This window comes from Paramisgurnus dabryanus, chromosome 5, assembly GCF_030506205.2.
Source record: "Paramisgurnus dabryanus chromosome 5, PD_genome_1.1, whole genome shotgun sequence".
Taxonomy (NCBI): domain Eukaryota; kingdom Metazoa; phylum Chordata; class Actinopteri; order Cypriniformes; family Cobitidae; genus Paramisgurnus; species Paramisgurnus dabryanus.
The window spans coordinates 7,608,098-7,613,951 of NC_133341.1; the positions used below are offsets into that span (position 1 = coordinate 7,608,098).

The following is a 5,854-nucleotide window of genomic DNA, read 5'->3' on the forward strand; positions in this document are numbered from 1 at the left end:
AATAACAGCATTAAACACTTTCAATAGAGAAACGTGAAAAAAAAATGTGTGCAAATGTGAAAAAAAACTTTGTTTAAAAGTAATTAATAATAATGCAACTGTGTTTGCATTTTGTCTCTCACAAAAGTCATCGTACTTTCTTTTCGGCTGGCGTTTTGGTTGATTGGGTTGACTGTCTGTCTTGGTTTTCTCTGCTAGTACAGAATCTCCAGTTTTCATTCCTTGTCACAAACGTATCCATTGTTAACTTTTATACCCGCTACTGCATTAAAATTTTTGTTCCACTTCAATTCTGACATTAATTCATTCTTGTAGACTATGGTTCCGCGTGACATTTTCTTCACAGTCTGATGTTGTTTTAAGTTAGGCTTATATTTAAATGTATCATTTTGAGTGTATGGTCAATGATTAAAAGAATTAATAGAGATGGGCACAAAAATGACAAAATGTCCTCCCATTTGTCACGCCCCACTTGTAATGTTCCTATTCCCCACCAGTGGGGCCCGCCCCACACTTTGAGAAACGCTGGTTTAACGTCTGGTTATCATCCCCAGTCTAACGGTCAAGTGGAACGTCTTAATCAAGAAATTGGAAGATACCTCAGATCTTACTTTACCCGAGAACAACATTGCTGGTTTAAGTTCCTGCCCTGGGCCGAGTACGCACAAAACTCACTCTTCCACCAACCTCACCCCCTTTCAGTGCGTACTCCGCTATGAACCCCTCATGTTCCCCTGGTCTGGTGAACCTTCTGCTGTCCCTGCAGTTGACGACTGGATGAGAAGGAGTGGAGAAGTCTTGGAAAGCGCCCATGTGAGACTCCAAAGAGCCATTCGATTGGGAGAGCTATGGCCCTGAGGAAAGGTCCTGGGTATCCTGGGACATTCTGGACCCCAACCTCATCAAGGAGTTCCACAGAGCCAGACCCGACCGACCTGCACCACGTCATTGAAGAAGACCAAATAGAGCGCCAGGAGCCAGGAGGTGCTCCTAGGAGGGGGGATTCTGTAACGTCCATACCGCCGCGCCACCAGAGGGAGCCCCCTCCGGAGTACTGACATGGCGCCACCCTGTGTTATTCTGATCATTTCCTGTTTTGCCTTACTTAAGCCTCAAGCTAGCCTAGGACTAGTGCGAAGTATTGCCAGCTTACCCCTGCATACTGAGCGTTATTCCGAGTGTTATTCTGACTGCCTGTTTATGACATTCTGCCCTTTTATCTGTTTGCTGCCTTTGAATTACCCCTTGTTATTGTTTCCCTGGATTGGACTGCCTATTTCTATTGACCTGCCGGCCTGTCTCAGTTTACCCATTTGCCTAACGTCTTGGATTTGTTTGCTTGATTGATTTGTTTTAATAAACATCCGCAAAATGGATCCCGATGTTTCTGAGTCCTCCTTACATTGCCCTATTGCATCTCATATTGTAGGCTATTTGCTGCATAACCATTAACTTTCTCACCTTCTCTTCTTCTCTTTGTCTGCTCATCTTCTGCTGGCTTTCCAAACAATAATTTTGTTTGTTGCAGCTTTTTCATTTACGGTCATTTGAATGAAAATCACAGGCAGAAATTATCATGGCGTCAACTTTATTTTGAACAATGAATATGTGGGTACTAAAGTTTATGTGAGATGTGTGAGACACTGTGTTGCGTTCTTTAATTGGTTTAGGAAACACTCCGCTATAGCTGACTACTTTCTTTTTGATATGGCAGGGATATCTGCAAGTATGTGTGTCACATGACGTCTGTAGATGCAAGGATAATTGTCTAGTCGGCTATTTTCACATCAAACTAAAATGAAACTTCAAGAAAAAACTACCGAGGACATGACCTCGGTGTCCTCAATGGTAGCTACGGCCATGCAGACAGCACCACAATAACCTATCACAGCGAGAAAGCAAAACATTGTGCTTTTCCTGACTGAGAAAAAATGTACTTCTTTGCACGTGCTTTTAAAGGATCCCCACCTAAAAATAAATGGATTCAGTTTGTTTTTACAGAATGTCCTAGCCCCTTCAATCTTGAAGTATGTGTTTGTTCATTGTAATATAGCATTGATTGTTTTGAGAACAAGGCTCAATATGATGCTGGCTTTGCTTAAAAAAAAATTGTTCTGTGCCCACAAGCCCAGCTGGAACTCTGCAAAGTTCTAATAAGTAATAATAATATTTAACGTCACGGGGGTGGGTGGGAGTGGACTCTAGCTGGGGACATATTTCATATGCAGAAAATCCCAATATATTTATGCATGAAATTTGCATAGGGTTTGGGGGCTATTTCTTGGATAAAAAAAGATGGAAATCCTCTACATTTTGAACTCTGCCTCTTCTCTTGAAATGCATTTCCTGGATTCAGTCCCATTTCTCACCCTGCTATATATATATATATATATATATATATATATATATATATATATATATATATATATATATATATATATATATATATATATATATATATGTGTGTGTGTGCTAAAAATGTGAATTAGTACTTTTTCTAAGCCCTTTAAAAACACATACAGGTAGGCCCTACAATCAATAAAGGAGCACTTTCTTATTTAGTAATGATTTGCATATTACATTTTACAGATTACATTTTGTTAAAACATTTGCAGTTTGTAAAAGGTATTATAAAATGCTGTGTTGTCATTGCATTTACTGCATTGACCAGCATGTGTCACTGTGTGTTGGTCATTTGCTGCATGTATTTATGCATTACCTCTTGTACAGTGGTGTGTTTTTTGCATGTTTGTCATACTTACCGAGCCCCGAAGCTGCCATTGGAGTAAAAAAATCTAAAGTTTAGTTTCATGTGCTAATGTGAAACTTTTATGTGCTCACGCGAAACCTTCATGTGCAGAATATTTTTTTTAAAGTTTAGTTTCGCATGCGAAAGTTTCATGTGAGCATTCCATAGTTTCACGTGCACATGCAAAACTAAACTTTATTTAAAGGACAAGTTCGGTATTTTACACTTAAAGCCCTGTTTTCAGATTGTTTATGATGAAATAGAACGGTTTTGACTGATATTTGGACATATGTGGCTGCCCCGAGAATTTTTGGGTGTTTGTGTTTCAGCTCCTACCTTTACAATGGGTTTAATGGTGCACTGGAACAATCCTTCCTAAAATGCATTAAACTTTCATTTACAAAGACGTGAAACTCACCGAGTGGTCAGGGGTGTTCACTGGTATGCTCACACAAAAACCGCTGCAAAATACGCATTCCAACAGGTTTTATCGTAGTTTTTGCCAGCTCCATTGACTTGTATTAGTTGTGCTGTGAGGTACGGTATTACTCCGCGCCGGGAACTTTGTTTCTATTCTTGCAATTGGCAATGGCGGATTAGCGCCACCCCCTGGGCTGGAGTGTCTATTATTCAAGCTCTAAGCGGAAGAATGTGCGGGTGTGAGGCGTTTGGAAAAATAGATCCACAAGTTAACAACGAATGCTAAAACAGCTGTTGGAAAGCATCTTTTGCAGCGATTTTTGTGTGAGCATATCAGTGAACACCCCTGAGTTTCATGTCTTTGTAAATGTGGCGGTACAAAGAGGGAGGGGTGGTTAGTTTTAAAGAGAACCTACCCCCAAAACACTGACTACGCCACCCTGGGACTTACACCCAGGGAATACTTGGTGTTAGTTCCTAATTTTGATATTCTAAGTACACGTAAGGACACCCAGGTACGTATACAATTAAGCCAGAGACGAAGTTCGAAAAAATAGACAATACTTTATTTCAATCATAAAACACCATTTTAAAACACATTCATACTTGGGAAGGGGGGCAAACTATAATGGCTGCTGAGGCTTACCGGTGGGGAAACAGGTCACAAGGGCGTAGAGAAATCCAAAAAAAAAAAAATCACCCACGTGAACACACACACACACACACACACACACACAGCAAAACAGTGAATATGGAGAAAACGGGGTAATTGCCACAGCACACTGGCAAAGGGACACCACCACCCGGGACACCAATACCACCACCTTCAGCTCTCAGCAGCTGGAACAAAAACAAACACACAAAAGGGTTAAATCGACAGACAAAACTCAATATCAAAGAAAGCTAAATAAAGTTAAATCACTAAATATATAATAAACTGCCAAGGCCAACAATGGCTCCACAAAGGCAGTGCACAGAATAACAAAAATAAACTTATCACTAAACAAAACCAAATGTAAGTCAAATAAGATAAATCAGAGGAAAGAAACTAAAGCAAAAACAATAAATGAAAATACACAATTAACTAAATTACTTTGTATTGGCACAAAAAAAAGAGAAACAAAATCCAAACAATAAAGACAGTTTCAACAAACGGGAAACAAAACAAACAAAACACTTAACCAACCAAATTATAACAGGAAACAAACCCCCTTTAGCAGTATACACACAGTTAAAATACTAGCCCACATAAAACAGGAAGCTCGCCCATTCAAACAGACCAATGGCCGGGAAGGTTGTAAACAGTAAGGTTGCTGGCACACTGTTCAGAATACGTTCATCAGTGTTCAAAACACATTCGTCGCTAATCGGCAGCAAACAAACCGGCGTGCAGGACTCAAATAGAATCGCGGAGATGACCGCAAAACATGCACGTCCAACGCGGGCGTTTTGGTGATGAGCTGAGATGATTTGTATAATGTTCAAAGCATGCACGTACATAAGCAACAGTCCACGACAGGCATGCAGTGATTGAATAAAGTATGGACTAGTATGATGTTCTCAGCATGCACGTGCATTCACACAGCAACACAGGGCGAGCATACAACTAAATAAGGGGCTAGTATCAATGTTCAACGCACATGCGTGCACAAACAGCAATCCAGGGCGAGCGTGCGGCAGTCACATAAAGTGGTTGACAAAACGACCAGTGGATGCACGTTGACACCACCAGTTATTCAAGACAGACGTACAACACAGCTGGCGTTAATATAACAACCCACATATGCACGTTACACGAACAATAATCCAGGCAAAACAGCAGCTAATGAATAAATGCTCTGCAGCTGAAGTCAGTCTCCAGTTGAATCAGTCCGATCTCTGTCATTTAACAAAAATAAATAAATAACTAATTAACCCCATTGCAACCATAAATAAAGCTGGCACCAAGTGCCTACATACCGATCAGGCATCGTCTTGTATCACCCAGGAGAAGACAGCTCAAAGGGTACAAACAGTACAGGTTGCCTGCGTTAACATCCGCTTTTGAATGCGTTGAGCGACCGTGCAGAGGATTCGCCAACCAACCAGAGATCTACAAACGTTCAGTACATAGTAAACATAATGATAGCTGGTAACAGCGAGGTACACAGAGACAGCAGAGCCGCTACTCTACCTGTTGTGCAGCAGCAAAACACACGGAGCGAGTGACCCGGAAGTATGACGCACTTCCTTCACCAGTGAACAAGACAGCAGTCCAAAGGACTACGACATTTATTTATAGGGAGAGCCAGGACCGAGACGACTTTCGGCGCTCTTCAAAGTCGGGACGCTGCTCACGTCTCCAAAACACAAAAACCTCCTGCATAACCGGATCAGCCTGCTGAAGGGTAGAGATATCAACAGTGGTGAGGTGAGGCAGGGCCATGACAGCAGTTTGAATTGCTTCAGGTCCCTGGAGGGCCTGCTGCAAAGGCTTGGGGAGTGAAGTACCAGGAAGCATAGCTTCCATATTGGCAGGGGCAGGCGGATACTGGCGAGATAAAGCATCCGCATTCTTGTTACTTCTGCCAGAGCGATACTTTACCTCAAAATCAAACGAGGCGAGCTGGGCTGCCCAGCGTTGCTCAGTGGCACCAAGCTTCGCAGACGACAAGTGACTGAGCGGATTATTATCGGTAAAGACCA

At 41.8% G+C, this 5,854-nt stretch overlaps 1 long non-coding RNA gene across 1 annotated transcript; it reads right to left on the reverse strand.

Moving 5' to 3' along the window:
* Positions 1-3,557: 3,557 nt before the first annotated feature.
* LOC135744726 (uncharacterized) lies at positions 3,558-5,441 on the reverse strand. The gene is made up of 3 exons (XR_010530828.1): positions 5,343-5,441; positions 5,129-5,261; positions 3,558-4,009 (listed from the first exon to the last, which is right to left on the reverse strand). It is a non-coding gene; the product is annotated as an uncharacterized lncRNA (long non-coding RNA).
* Positions 5,442-5,854: the final 413 nt, after the last annotated feature.